Here is a 15,590-nt window from a genome sequence, read left to right as displayed (position 1 = left end):
TGCCAAACTTCAGATAATTTTGGCTGTGATCGGTGTGATGTGAGCAGGTAGAAGGGATTTCTTCCACTCAATGATCTGAAGATTTTTTTCTACCAGTGTTCTCTGAGCTGGATTACAGCACTTTTTATACTTAGTTCCCCCATTTCAAGGTTCCACAATGTTTGGAACATGGCAATGATAAGTATATTAAAGTAGTCTTGTTTAAAAATTTATTGCATATCCCTTGCATGTAATGACTGCTTGAAGTCTGTGATTCATAGATATCACCAGGTGCTGAGTATCTTCTCTGGTGATGCTCTGCCGGGCCTGTACTGTAGCCATCTTCAGCTCCTGCTTGTTTTGCGGGGTTGTCCCCTTAAGTTTTCTCTTCACCATACTGAAGGCATTCTCAATTTGATTTAGATCAGGAGACTGACTTGGCCATTCAAGAATTTTTCAGTTTATAGCTTTGAAAAACTCCTTTGTTGCTTTACCAGTATGTTTGGGATCACTGTCTTGCTATAAGATGAAGTGCCATCCAATGACTTTGGAGACATTTGCTCAAACTTAAGCAGATAACATGTTTCTATACACCTCAGATTTCATTTTGTTACTGCCATCAGCAGTTACATCATCAATGAAGACAAGTGCACCTGTACCTGTGGCTGCCACACATGCCCCGGCCATAACACCCCCACCACCATGTTTCACAGATGAGGTGGTAGCTTTGGATCTTAGGCAGCTCCTTTACACCTCCACACTTTGCTCTTGCCATCTCTCTGATACAGTTTAAGCTTGGTCTTATCTGTTCAAAAGACCTTTTTCCAAAATTCTGCAGGCTCTTTTAAAAACTTGTTGGCAAACTAATCTGGCCATCCTGTTTTTGTGGAAAACTAGTGCTGTAGCCTCTTTATCTCTGTTAATGAAGTCTTCTGCAGACAGTAGTTATTGACACATCCATACCTGCCTCCTAAAGAGTGTCTCTGATCTGTTGGACAGGTATTTAGGGGATTTTTCTTCATTATGATGAGAATTCTTCTGTCAGCAGTGGAGGTCTTCTTTGGGCTACAGACCTTTTGCGATTACTGTGCTCACTTGTATGCTTTTTCTTCTTAATGATGTTCCAGACAGATATTTCATAATCCTAAGGTTGGGTGATTTCTCTTACTGTTTTATTGTTTTTTTCACCCACATAATGGCTTCTTTGACTTTCATTGGCACAACTCTGGTCCTCCTGTTCAGAATTGGCAACTACAGACTCCAAGGGTGATCAAAAGCTTAGAAGCAAACCTAGTTCTATTATACCTGCACCAATGAACCAATTAAATGTACCCGAGTACATGATGTCCCAAACATTATGGTGCCCTGAAATGGGGGAATTATATATAAATAGTGCTTTAATTTCTATATGGTAAAACCAAAATGTATACAAATAACCTTGAATAAATTCTGGTGCGTGCACTTTAATTACACGTGAATTGTTTAATTACAAATTTAAAAGTATGGAGCACATGGACAAATAAAGGAAAAAGGCGACTTTGTCCCAAACATTATGGAGAGCACTGCAAGTCTTGAACAATTTAAAATCCACCCAGTTACTTAGGTGGCAAGGAAAGCTGTGAAAAGGTATTTTCTGATTCTGTTTCTCCTTAGACATGAATGGTACTTACCTCTTTGGTTGGTACCTAATCAGGAAATGTATTAAGCTGGAGACCAACAGCTCAGCTGGGTGACATGAGAACACTTGACAACTCCTCTGTGCTTCACTGAAAATGAAGCCATTAAATTTAAAAATTCTGAGAACTACATTCTTGGTCAAATGAAGAACATTTATTGCACACAAATGGAAAAAGATTATCAGGAAATGTTAGCCTCACTGTCATGCTAGGCAAAAGTGGGAGCTGCAATCTGATATCCAGAATACCCAAGAATCACAAAAAATAACTCGCCTCTTCCTTGCTGCCTTCACTTCATAAGCTATAAAGTGGACAATTGAACCATTTGTCAAATGTCTCCAGCATTTCCTAAAACAAATACTGGGGGAAAGTTGAAAATAATGGTAAAAGTATCTTTAAAATTTCCTTTAAGAATAAATGATGACAAGCACCTTTAGGATTTGGATATGTTCTTGGAGCAAACACCCATGCCTTAACCAACAAGTCTTCATAAACATATAAATAAACAGAAATCTATAGCAAGTACAGGCCTTTTGACCCACATTGTTGTGCTGACCCAATTACCTTCTTTAACAACTACCTAGAATTTCCCTACTGAATAACCCTGCATTTTTCTCAGTTCCATGTACCTATCTAACAGCCTCTTAAGATATCTTATTGTACCTGCCTCCATCCCATTACCAGCAGCACATTCCATGCACTTGCCACTATATGGGTAAACTTACCTCTTATATCTCCCCATACTTCCTCCCAAGAACCTTAAAACTATGCCCCCTTGTGTTAATAATTTCAGCCTTGAGGGAGGGGGTGGGTGGGAAGGAACCTTTGGCCACCCACATGATCAATACATTTCATCATCCTGGACACCTCTATCAGCACCCCTCGCCCTACATTGCCCCAAGGAGAAAAGACCAAGTTCACTCAACCTATCGTCAACAGGTATCCTCTACAATCCAGATAACATCCTTGTAGATATCTTCAGCACCCTCTCTATGGCATCCGCACCTTTCCTATAATGAGGTGACCAGAACTGAGCACAATATCCCAAGAATGTCTTACCCAAGATCTTATACGTGTCCAAATTTTCTGACATAGGAAACCCATACAATAGAAGTTCTTTAGTGCAAGGTCCAAAAGAAAGACACTGTACAAATGAAGATTGCATTTATACAGAACAACCCCACTTTGTCCACAGTTTTATACTCAAATTGCCCAAATCATCAATAGGAGTGCAACTCTGGAAATTTGGGTCTGGAAAGAAGTTAAAGAAGGGAGCCACACAATAATGCAGGTACAGAACCTGGAGCAAACAATCTGCTGGAGGAGCTCAGCAGGTCAAGCAGCATCAGTGGGAGAAAAAGCATGGTTGACATTTCGGGTCAGAACATTTCATCACGACTGGACTGTGAAGCATAACAGGCTGAATCATGCACAGAAAGAATAACACTTTAAGGCCCTTAATATTTCTACTTTGCCTGGTTAATGTAGCAGACACCTACCTCAAAGTTAAATGGCTGGAAAAGCCAGAAAAAAAATCCTGCAGGAAGCGGTTCTACTTTCATCAAATCAAATGTGAAAGCTGAAAGGAAGACTTATTAAAAAGAGGTGGCACTTGAGGTGTCGCTAAAGGCTTTTCTCTACCAGCAAAGCAGCAGTGAGCATCAAAGTGTCTCAGGATATCTCAGGAGAGATTGCCTGTGAGATTTCTGAGGCAAGGTTTCCAAGAAAAAAAAGCAAGAGCAGAAACTTTATTTATTTGCTACTGGAAATTTATCCAATATTCTATCAACAAATTGGGGAATTTTCCAGATGTGATAAACATTCCCTTCTGCATTCACACCAAAGAGCATTGGGTTGCAGTACAAAGCTCTTAAAATTGCAGGCATTCATGGAGGCCCTCATATTTTCACTGACCCCTCTGCGAATTTTCTTTTCCACATGGAGGATGCAAAACAAAATGCAAGAAAAAAACTTAATAGGGAAATCAGAAGGGCTAAAGGAAGACATGTGGTTGCTTTGGCAGACAAGGTGAAGGAAAATCCTCAGGGTTTCTACAGGTATATTAAGAGCAAAAGGAGAGTAATGAGAAAAATTTGTCCTCTTGAAGATCAGAATGGACGGCTATACATGGAGCAAGAAGAGGTGGGTGATCTTCAATGGTTTTGTTTTGCATCTGCATTTACTCAGGAAACTACAGACTCTATGGAAGTGAGGTAAACAAGCAGTGAGGTCATGAAACATATACAAATTAAAGTGGAGGAAGTGCTTGCTGCTTTAAAGTGAATAAAGCTGGATAAATCCCCAGGGCCTGACAAGGTATTGCCTCTGACCTTGAGGGACACTGGAGTAGAAATTGCAGGGGCCCTGGCAGATATATTTAAAATGTTCTTACCATAAGTGAGGTGCCGGAGGTTGGGAGAAGAGTGTATATTGTTCCATTGTTTCAAAAAGGCTCCAAAAATAACACAGGTAATTATAGGCTGGTGAGCCTGACTTCATTAGTAGGTAAGTTATTTAAAGATGTTCTCTAAGAGATTAATGTAAAGTATTTGGATAGTCAGGGATTGATTAGTGGTAGTCAACATGAATTCAATCATGGTAGGTTGAGTTTAACTAATCTTGAAGTTTATTGATGAGATGATCAGGAAAGTTAATGAAGGAAAGGGTGGATGTTGTCTCTGTGAACTTTAGTCAGGCTTTGACAAAGTCCCACATGGGAGGTAGTCAGGAAGCTTCAGTCACTTAGCATTCATGATGAGGTAGTTAACTGTATTTGACATTGGATTTATGCGAGAAGCCAGAAAGTGGTAGTGGATGATTGCCTCTCTGACTGGAGGCCTCTGAGTAGTAGTGTGCCTCAAGGCTCAGTGCTGGGTTGGCTGTTGTTTGACATCTAGATTATAATATGATAAATTGGATCAGCAAGTTTGCAGATGACACAAAGCTTAGAGGTGTAGCGGACGGACAGCGAGGAAAGTTTTCAAAGCTTGCAGAGGGAGCTGGAGCAGCTGGAAAAAAGATCTACAAAATGGCAGATGAAATTTAATGCAGACAATTCTGAGATGTTGCATTTTGGAAGGTCAAAACATGGTAGGATATACACAGTAAATGGTAGGGTGCTGAGGAGAATGGTAGAACAGAGGGATATGGAAATATAGATAAATAATTCCCTGAAGGTGGCATCACAAGTAGCTAGGGTTATAAAGAGAGCTATTGATACATTGGCCTTCATTAAGCAAAGTATTGAGACTAGGAGTTGGGATGTTATTGATCAAGTTGCACAATACTTTGATGAGGCCAATTGTGGAAGAAAACGAGCGACTTTGGTCATTTTACAACAGGAAAGATATTAATAAATTGAAAGAGAAAATTTACTAGGATGTTGCCACAATATGAAGAACTGAGTTACAGGGCAGGTTAGGATTTTTATTCTTTTAGAAGAATGAGGTGAGATTTAATAGAGGTATACAAAATTATGATGGGTTTAGATACAGTAAGTAAAAGTAGGCTTTTTACACTAAGGTTAGGTGAGATACAAAACCAGAGGAACTGGGTTAAAGGTAAAAGGGGAAAAGTTTAGGGGGAACATGCTGCAAGCTGAAGTGATGAATGCAAGCTCAATTTTTACATATAAGGAAAATTTAGACAGTTTCATGGAGGGGAACAAATATCCTGGCAGGCAGGTTTGCTAGAGCTATGGGGAGGGTTTAATCTAGTTTGGCAGGGGTGAATGAGAGTGCAACGATTAGGGTAGAAGGACAACTAGAGTTGAAGAGGGCGAAGAATCAGAATGTTAAGGTTAATGGAGAGGTTGGTGAAAGTAGATGAATGTGGGGGACATTCTCTCAAGTGTATATATTTCAGTACAAAGAGCATTGTAAGAAAGGTGGTTTTGCATAGAGCATGGAAATGTGATATTGTAGCCATCAATGAAACTTGGTTGTAGGAGGGGCATGATTGGCAGCTAACTATTCCAGGATTCCATTGCTTTAGGCGTGATCGAACCGGTTGGGTGGGTGGGGGGGGGGGGGGTGGTGGTTAAAGGTGGAGGAGTCGCATTGCTTGCTAGAGAAAACATTACAGCGGTGCAATGGCAGGAATAGATTGGAGGGCTCATCCAATGAGGCTATTTGGGTGAAAGTGAGAAATGGGAAAGGCATGAAGACACTAATGGGGGTGTATTATAAACCCCCTAATGGACAGAGGGAATTAGAGGAGCAAATTTGTAAGGAGATAGTATATCTGTGGTGATTGTGGATATTTTAAACTTTCCACACATTAACTGGGATGCCTATATTGTAAAAGGACTGGATGGAGTATGCCAAATGTGTTCAAGAAAATTTTCTAAATCAATACAGAGAACAAATGACGAGTGAGGGGACAGTATTGGATCTCCTATTAGGGGATGAGATAGTTCAGGTGACAGAGGTTTGTGGTGGGGATTATTGTGGGTCTAGTGTCTTAATACTATTAGTTTTAGGTTAATAATGGAAAAGGATAGGCCTGGGCCTAAGGTCAGAGTTTTGAATACAGGAGTTGAGAAGTCATGTTGAAGTTGCATAAGGCATTGGTAAGGCCAAATTTGGAATATTGTGTGCAGTTTGGGTCGCTGAATTATAGGAAGGATATTAACAAAATAGAGAGAGCAAAGAGGAGATGTACAAAAATGTTGCCTGGGCTTCAGGGTTTGAGCTACACGGAAAGGATGAGCAGGTTGGAACTTTATTCCTGGGAGTGTAGTAGAGGGGTACTTATAATTATGTGAGGGACAGATAGAGTCAACGTGCATAGGCTTTTTCCATTGAGAGTGGGGAAGATTCAAACAAGAGGACACGGGTTGCGATTGAAGGAGGAAAAGTTTAGGGGAAACATGAGGGGAAATTTCTTCACTCAGAGGGTGGTGGAAGTGTGGAATGAGCTTTTGGCTGAAGTGGTATATACATGTTTGATTTTAATATACAAGGAAAAGTTAAGAGTGTGGAACACGAGTAGCTCCGTTAACTTCATTGCCTGAAGATCACCTACTAAGGATATTCCACCTTTCACCTCTGGTCACAAAAATCATCCACTTCCTTTTCTCATAAATATTTCCAACAGGCTTTGATGGTGGAAGGCTTAGAAATTCTTTAATACTTTTAATACACTCTGCCATGGTGTAAACTAGTGATTCCCAAAGTGGGCGCTGCCGCCCCCCCCCCCCCCCCCCGTGGGCAATGGAAAGATTCAAAGGAGCATTGAGGGAAAAGGGGGTGTTCCCAACCTTCAGTCTTGTTTTTATTCACTCTGCTGCAAAGTTTTAATGAAGACAGTGCAGTGATTTTCTGGCCAGACTTGGGGTGGCAGTAGTGAGCAAAATAAACGGCGACAAGGCGTTCTTGCAAGAGCTGGCCTCACTAATCCCCTCTCAGCACCGCCACCACCACATCCACCCCCACCCACTGCCAACACTACCCCCCACCCAACTCAGCGCCACTGCCTCACTCATCAACACTACCCCCCCCCACTCAGCGCCACCACTAACCCCTCCCTGTGCTCTGCACCATTACTATACCCCTCTCTCAGCACTGCCACCAACCCCCATCCTGCTCAGCGTCACCACTATACCCCGCTCCAGTGCCGCCACAAGAAACCCACCTCCCCCACCGCTCAGGGCCTCCACTAAACCTCTCCAGCACCGTTGTATGAGGGGAGGGGGGTGCACTCGGAATGTGACCTGGAGGCCAAGGAGCCTGAAAAATTTTGGGAACCACTTTCCAGCATCAAACCATTTCTAAAATTCCATAGCTCTTAAGATCCAGGAAGTCTAATAAACTTTAAAAGTTACAACAACCAGGTCAAAAGGCTAGAGGAGTGATGTGGTATGGAGGCAAAGAAAACTCTGCCATAGCAGGAAAAACAGCTGGACGCTTTAGAGGTGGTTGGAGCATTATCAAGGAGTAAGAGGATTTTAAATGCTATCAATTGGATTTATCAATGCCATGTATAATTTCACAATGTTAATAAACTCCATGTAGTACATGAAGTGATAGCAGTGCAGATGATTCGAGATGCATCTTGTGTAAAACTAAATCCATGTTGCACATCATATGGATTCACTTTTTAAAAATGTGATAATAAATTGAATTGTACAAAAAAACCCAATGTGTTTGTAATAATGTAACAGAGGGGAGGTTGGGAGGTTCATCGTATTGTACAACTGGAGTCTCGACATGAACAAGACAAAGAAGATGACTGTGGACTTCTGGATAATGAAAGTCTACCACTCTCCACTATACTCACTACGTTGAGAGAGTTGAGACTATTAAGTTCCTGGTGTACATATTACGGACATCCTATCCTACACCTCATTAGTCCAGAAGGCACAGTAGCCTACCCTTCTGAAGGAAGTTGAGAAGGCCAAGACTACCTACTGGCACCCATCTTGGAAAAATTTTTCAGTCACAAAATCTGACTGCATCATTGTGTGGTATGGTAGCTGTAAACATTTGGGCCGGAAGTCATTGCAGAGAATCACGGCCGAAAAGATCACTGGACTCTTTGTTTCCTCCACTGACCACATTCAACAGAAACATGACTTAAATAGGGCTCAGAGAATTATTGAGCATCCCTGTCATCCATCACACAGGAACTTTAATCTACCACCATCAGGAAGGAGGTACAGGAGCAAAGACGGCCAAGCTTGGAAATAGCTTCTCGCCCAAAGGCCGTGATATTGATGAACAATGTCATGCAACCTTGGGTCTTTTATAAATTAAATATTCAGTTATTTTTGAATATTTATTTTATATTATATTTTTAATCTATCTATTGATCTATCTGCTGAATTTGTCAGAAATGTATAATGGAGAAATGCTGCTTAATCTGGTTGCACATGTACAGTCAATAATAATAAACTTGAACTTGTACAAAAACCAAGGTTCAAAATTGGTTGACCAAGCACAACTGAAATCATCAAGAAATTCTGCATAAATTGATGCTTGGTTGTCTGCCAAATTCAAAGCAACCATATTCCAGGAGCTAGAAATTCTGTAAGAGTGACGATTATGAGCTGTCAGAGAGGTTCAAATCACCCCTTCTGATCATGCCTACACATTCAACTGCACTGACGGAGAGCACACTAAAATACCCACTTACTGAATAAACAGATTTGTGCGGAATGGAGCTGGCCTCTGAAGTAAGTACATGCCTTCTCAGTAACTTGATTCACTCTCCCCATAAGTTGCAAGATAAATTTCATTTCAAGATTATAGACTTCCTCATGCTCTATGTTGGCATGCATCTGATACAAATATTGTATCAACTCTTTCTGGAGCTCCTGCAATACCAAGAATTCACAAGTTCCTTCCTGCAAACTTAATCAGGCATAAGTATTCTTTTCAAATTCACTAATACAATAATTAAACATTTTGAGATTCATTTGCATATCAGTGACACAACTGGGCCAAAAGAGGTAGCCAAAATGCCCTTATTACAAAGCATGTGGCCTCCACAGTGCACCAAACTACCAGCTGCTTCATTGCATCAATTTATTTGAATTCTAATGCAATCTCACAAAACAATACAATGTAGCAAAGTTTTCTATACTGAGCTATTATAGACGTTGGTGTACATGATGTGGAATCACTGTGCACGTCGTTGAGTTGATGTATATGCAGGGAAGTCGATGTACACGAAGACTGACACCTCCAGGCTTGCATGCTGAGATTATACACATTACTGCTGCTGACACATGGACAGGAAGTGTTGGCATCAGCAATGTCATCAATCCAGATAAAAACCTGTGTTGGATGCAGGTCAATTTCCCACAGCACTTCCGCCATTTTGGGAGCTAGTTCGCTTGCTGTATGTGGTCACCACATGACCCTTCCCCCCCAAGAAACGGCAATCCCACTGCGGATCTCCAAAGTCTGCATATGCTTTTGTTTGGGGGGGCCTTCCGCTCCACTGAGGCACCTGAACCACGACTGGTCCATCCAGATCCAGATGGCCAGCTTTGAGGCGGTCAATTACAAAAGCTTCCTCTTTTCCTCCAAAGTCCAAAATGTACGTTGAACTATTGCATCATAGTACCTCAAAGGAACCCCCATACAGACCCTGGAATGGTGCTCGGTGTGTTCCTTTCTGTACGAAAATGTGTTTGCAGTCCTGCAAGTTCTAGGGTATATTGGAACAGGCCCGACCACGTTAAGATATCAATATGGGAGCTAAAGAACCAAGCTTCTCACAGAGCTTGCTTAGGACCACTGTGGGTGTCTCCTCCTGTCCTCATGAGTCTGATACAAATTCTCCTGGAACCATCAGGGGCGCGCCATAGACCCAAGAGTACACATGGCAATTTTTCAACCCAGTTAGATCCCTGCACAGATTGTATGGCTGGGTGAGAGTGATTCTGCCACTACCTGGCCTTTCCTGAGATGCGTTCAATGGTCATCGTGAACTCAGAAATATATGATAAATCTCACTGTTGACAAGCCAACCATGGATCTAATACCTTAGTGAAGGCAAATGTAAGCGGCTTGTGGTCCGTGAAATGCCTGCCTTCTAGAAAGTACCTGAAATGTCTGATAGTTAGGTACAGTCCCAACAATTCTTGATCAAAAGCACTGTATGAGTTCTGGTGGTCTTAGGTGCTTGCTAAAGAAAGCCATTGGTTTCCAGTGCCCATAGATGTACTGTTCAAGCACCCATCCTACTGCTGTACTGGATGCATCCACAGTGAGGACTGTCAGAACATCCGTTCAAGGGTGGACAAGGAAAAAAGCAATAGCCAGTACTTCACTGGTGTTCTCGAATGCTGTCGACGATTCTTCATCCCAAGTGACTTCCCTCGTCTTGCCTGATACCAGGGCAAAGAGGGAGCACATGATGCAAGTTGCTGACAGTAGAAACCGGTGATAAACATTCACCATTCCAATGTACTGCTGGAGGCCTTTAACTGTGCAGGGCTTAGCAAATGCTTAGATCACCTTAACCCTTTCTGATAGTGGCTTTGCTCCGTGTTTGTTGATTCTATGGCCTAGAAACTCAATGGTCGCTAACCTGAATTGACACTTGGCCTGGTTGATGGTCAGCCCAAACTCAGTCAAAGAGTGAAAAGCTTGCGCAGGTGGGACAGATGTTCCAGACGACTGCGGCTAGCGATAAGTATACGTCTAGGTATATGAAGGTAAAGTTGAGATTGCGACCACTCTGTCCATTAAATATTGGAAAGTCTGCACAGCATTCCTGAGCTCTATAGGCATCCTCTGAATTCAGAAAGGCCAAAGGGTGTAATAATAGATGTTTTTGGAATGTCATTCAGGTGGACCAGGATCTGTTGATATCCCCAGACCAGGTCCACCTTGGAAAAGATGCAGGATGCAAAGTCCTGTAAATGCAGTACTGTGCAGTGATCCAGTGTGGTTACCTCACTCAACCTGTGGTAATCACCGCAGGGTTTCCATCCACCTGCAGCCTTGAGTACTATGTGGAGCAGGGAGGCCTAGGAGCTATCGGACCATTGTACATTACCCATGTCCTCCATCCTTTCAAACTCCTCTTTAGCCAGACAAAGTTTATCTGGAGGGAGCCTGCTTAACAGAGTCTAAATGTGGGGCTGGCAGTCTAAATGTGGGGCTGGCAGTCTGTAAAGTGTTGGTATGAACAAGCCTTCGTCCCTCTAGATCAACCAGCAGGCCATGTGCTCTGAGAAAATCAGCTCTCAGCAGTGGTTGTGCGACCGTGGCCAATGCGAACATCCATGTGAACTTAGCATCACCAAACTAAAGCGGGATTCTATGCCAAATGTCTGGATAGTACTGCAGTTTGTTGCTTTCAACGATGGCCCAGGTTTTCTGCTATGTGTGTCACGCCCTGAAGGGGAAGCATGCTGATCTCAGCCCCTGTATCCACCAAGAAACACCGGCTGGAATGTCTATCCCAGACATATAAAAGGTTGTCTCGATGGCCAGCTGCCGCAGCCATTAGCGATGGCTGACCCGGCATTTTCCCTGAAATGCACAGGGAGGTTGGCAGCAGCAAGTTTCTGTGCTCTATCATTGATGATAAAAATACCAATGGGTGCTATCTTTGTCCCGTTGTCTCATCACCGACTGGTGGTCTGACAACAGATTTGATGGACCCTGCTGCCGGTCTAATGTTGGTGTTGCATGGTCCTGCTGCTGTAAGCAGGATCTGGTGACCTGTCTTACGGATGTCGTGCTTTCTTGCTTAGCCCACCATAGAATGTCATCACAGGCAGCGACTCTCCATGGGTCACTGAAACCCTCATTGGCCAGCAGCTTATGGACATCTTCTGGGAATTGCTCCAAGAAAGCAAACATGAGGTAGGGCCTATGCCCCTTCCACGTGCCAGCATTTCATTCATGAGCACAGAAGTGGTCCTGTCTTTCAAGCCATTCAAATGAAGTAAATGGGGCACTTGCTCATGTCGTGAGAGGCCAAAGGTATGGATGAGCAGACTCTTGAGCGCCACATACATATCCGGAGGCTGCTACAGAAAATCGGAAACTCCGCATGCCATCTCTTGATCCAGGGCACTTACAACATTATAGTACTGCATGGAATCAGATGTTATCTGCCTCAACTGGAATTGGGCTTCTGCTTGGTCAAACCATGCACGTGGTTGAGAAGTCCAAAACGCTAACAGTTTCAGAGCCACGACATGCAATGAAGAAAAAATTTCCATGATGGGGTCCAAATATCGTTTGGACCATTAGAGTCACCAATGTAGTAAAGTATTCTATATTGAGCTACTATAGACATCAGTATACATATTATGGGATCGCTGCACATGTTGTCGAGTTGATGTATATGTAGGGAAGTCAATGTACACACTGTGGAGTCCAGTACAAAACTGACACCTACAGGCTTGCATGCTGGGCTTATACACGTCCCTGCTTCTGTCATGTGGACAGGAAGTGGCATTATCAGTGATGTCATCAGCCCAGATAGAAACCTGTGTTGGATGCAGGTCAATTTCCTGCATTTTCCACAGTACGTCCACCATTTTGGAAATTGGTTCACTTGCTGGTAAGTGGGTCGCCACAACAGCATCTTAAGCACATTTCATATTATATTTCTTTCCTCAAGAACAGGTCAAGCTCTGATTTCTACTGTTTATCTTTGGGAATGTGACAGTACCAATTCGAAGCTCAAGGATTGCTCTCACCCAATGTTATTTTGTAGTGTATTGGCCAACAAGGTGTACAGGTAAATACATTGTTAAGTTGACAAGTACAACTGTACCAATGAAAATCTGTAATACAAGTCCAACAAGCACACTACACAAAGCAATCAAGCCAAACCCCTGCAAATGGGCTTGAGAGGAAAACAGCAGTGTAGCCCTTTAAGGATTGTTGGGGGCATGTGCAAGATGAATTAAAGTTTTTCTAACCCTACTTCAAAAAAAATCTCATGGACTTAATTTTCTTTTGTCCCAACTGCTCCCAGCTGGCCTGGGCATTTTTTCAGAATTCAGTTTTAATGGATCAGCAAACAGATGTACTGACTCCTCCCACTCGATTGCTGTCATTTACCCAGGGGATTGAGTGTGTTGTAACAATGCCCACGTTTAACAATGGTCTGGACTTCCACCCAGTTTCGCTGCGTAAGAAGCAGATACCTCAATCCATCAAAAGGCTGATGAGCATGGCAGATTTCAAAATCAACTGCAGCTTCTCTCAACTTTGGGATGGGTTCTCCTAAAACAGTCACAAAAAGCCAAGAACTGACAAAGGGTATAGAATTGTTAAAATCTGTCACACTTGCAGGGCCCGTTAGTCTATGACAGAAAAAAAATGCTTAAAATACATTACTCCAGAATTTATCAGAGGTACTAGTATTTAAAAAGCATTTGATCAAAAAGTTTGCATACTTTGTTGGTACTATTCAAACAAAATTAACTTTAATTTGTACATTATGTGCTGAATTGTGACAATTCAAGAAATTTGATGCCTTACTTTAGAATCTACCATTTAACTCTTCCCCAAATGACCCCAATTTGAAAAAAATATTCACTCTAATTTCTTTTAGAACTGGCTTTCAGAAATACTTCATTGGCAATAGAATGACATAGATGTTATGAAGGGCGTCATATAAATGCAAGTTCATGTAAAACAATGCAATATTTCATATATATAGATTTGTTCATTCTACAAAATCAATTTAATCTCTCCTGTATCAACAACATGATTAACAATATACCAAGAAATACATCTGACCTATTGAAATGACTGAATGGTAAGTCGTACACGTAGTGATACAATTATGATAATTTTCATGAACAGTGTTTTGCTCTTTGGACAATACTTCAGTACTAACCCCTTGACAAATGGTTTTAATTTTACACGTGAAATAGTTCAGTTTTTTTTCATAATATAATAAATCGCATTTTAGGTAGATCCTGTGAATAAGAGTGTAACAAGTGCTGATCGACATTACACAATTTTCTTGACAAAATACAGGACTCCATGCTTTTCCTTACTAACAGAAATCAAAGGATAATGAAATCAACAAGATAATTAAACAGAGTAATGGAAATTAAGGAATTATAAAGAGATAAATGAATCAAACTTTATGATTCAGAAAAATTGTGACTTTTTGTAAAGTTTCAAAAGCAATATGGACAGATTTTTTCTCTTTGATGTCTTTTGTATGTTTATTGGCAAATGAGCAAGACACAAGGCAGAGGGTGCCAGTGGGATTTTTTTTTAGCACAGCAAATGTGTTACAAGTCTAGGAGCCCAACACAACATCAGTGGAGACATTTACCAGCAGCTGTTTCATAAACACCATGCAATTTATCTATGATCCTTTTCCACACAATGTGTAGCGTTTCTCTTCTTTTGTACCAGTTGCTAATTGACATTAAAAATCACTGTGTTCATACTGAACATTCAGTTTTTAAAATAGGCATCAGATTTGAAAAGGAAAAACCTAAGACAGCCACATTTCTGTATTAACAGGATAAACTATTACATATTGATGTACAATTCATGCATAGGGGCACTATAACCTTACAAAAAAGTGCAACTGCTGGAAATGAATTATTTTGTTCAGGAAAAACGGAACCACACAAATATTCCAGATATCTAACCAAATTACAGTTACATTTTACAATCCATTAATAAAAACATCCAAAATTCTTCAACAGCAATTTATGTACTTCTAAGGTGTAGCAGAAGAGGAATATCATATTCGAAAACCCAATTCATAATCTGAAACATATCCAAGTACAAAGTTAAGATCTTGGTTCCTTGAACATTTCTAATGTCCTCACAACTATTTCAGAGTTCATCCAAAGAGAAAAAAAAACAAAAAACAGAAGCTGGAAAACTTATTTCTTATCTCGCTGCACTATTTCCTTAAAGTTTCAAAGTTAAAAGGCAAATATTACATTTTCAGTGATTGCAATAAGAAAAAAATTCTGTGCCAAAAATATGCTTGTGAAAGTAGCAAAAAAGTATTTATATACTGAAGATGCAATTCAATAATTCTACTTTTTTTTAAAATAAAAGTGACATAATTTAACATTTAAACTTCCTTTTTTACCAAGAATTGCAACATAGCAACTGATGAACAAGATTCTCTACGTTCTATCCAGAAAAGTGATTTCAATGTCACTGGATAACTTCCAATTAAGATGCAAGTTTCCACAAAATTTCTTTCACCTGTTATTATTCAGATTGTACCACTACAATTTTACTTTAACTGATCTTTTCACCATTTGTGTTGTCACAGTTAAGTACTTCACTCCAGCCAATCAATTTTCAACATTTTGTGAATGGTGTGGAGATATGTTACAATTTCATAGCCATAAGTCAGATACTCTTTGATCAGGCAGGAGTTAAAGACAGCTCTCTATTTTCTATTATAACAACAGAGATCCCATTGTGTTCTCTGTGCAACAAAAACTTTGTCCACCCCATATTAACC

General features: G+C 41.0%; 1 protein-coding gene across 26 annotated transcripts in view; it reads right to left on the bottom strand.

The window, feature by feature from the left end:
* The window catches only part of ncoa2 (nuclear receptor coactivator 2), a 363,375-nt gene that overhangs the window by 137,198 nt on the left and 210,587 nt on the right, over window positions 1–15,590 (bottom strand). For 9 of the 26 annotated variants that reach the window (XM_069921264.1, XM_069921255.1, XM_069921256.1 and 6 more), the window contains exon 1: window positions 8,790–8,808. The exons of 10 other annotated variants lie outside the window; for them this stretch is intronic. The gene's annotated coding sequence lies outside the window, so the exon portion shown is untranslated. Of the gene's footprint in view, window positions 1–8,789; window positions 8,810–15,206; window positions 15,228–15,590 lie in introns of those variants that run through there. 7 more of the 26 variants (XM_069921257.1, XM_069921258.1, XM_069921280.1 and 4 more) reach the window with 2 other exon arrangements.

Source organism: Narcine bancroftii, chromosome 2 (assembly GCF_036971445.1).
Source record: "Narcine bancroftii isolate sNarBan1 chromosome 2, sNarBan1.hap1, whole genome shotgun sequence".
NCBI classification, from domain to species: Eukaryota; Metazoa; Chordata; class Chondrichthyes; order Torpediniformes; family Narcinidae; genus Narcine; species Narcine bancroftii.
Note: the sequence above shows the minus strand (reverse complement) of the source record. Positions and strands in the feature narration are given on the sequence as shown.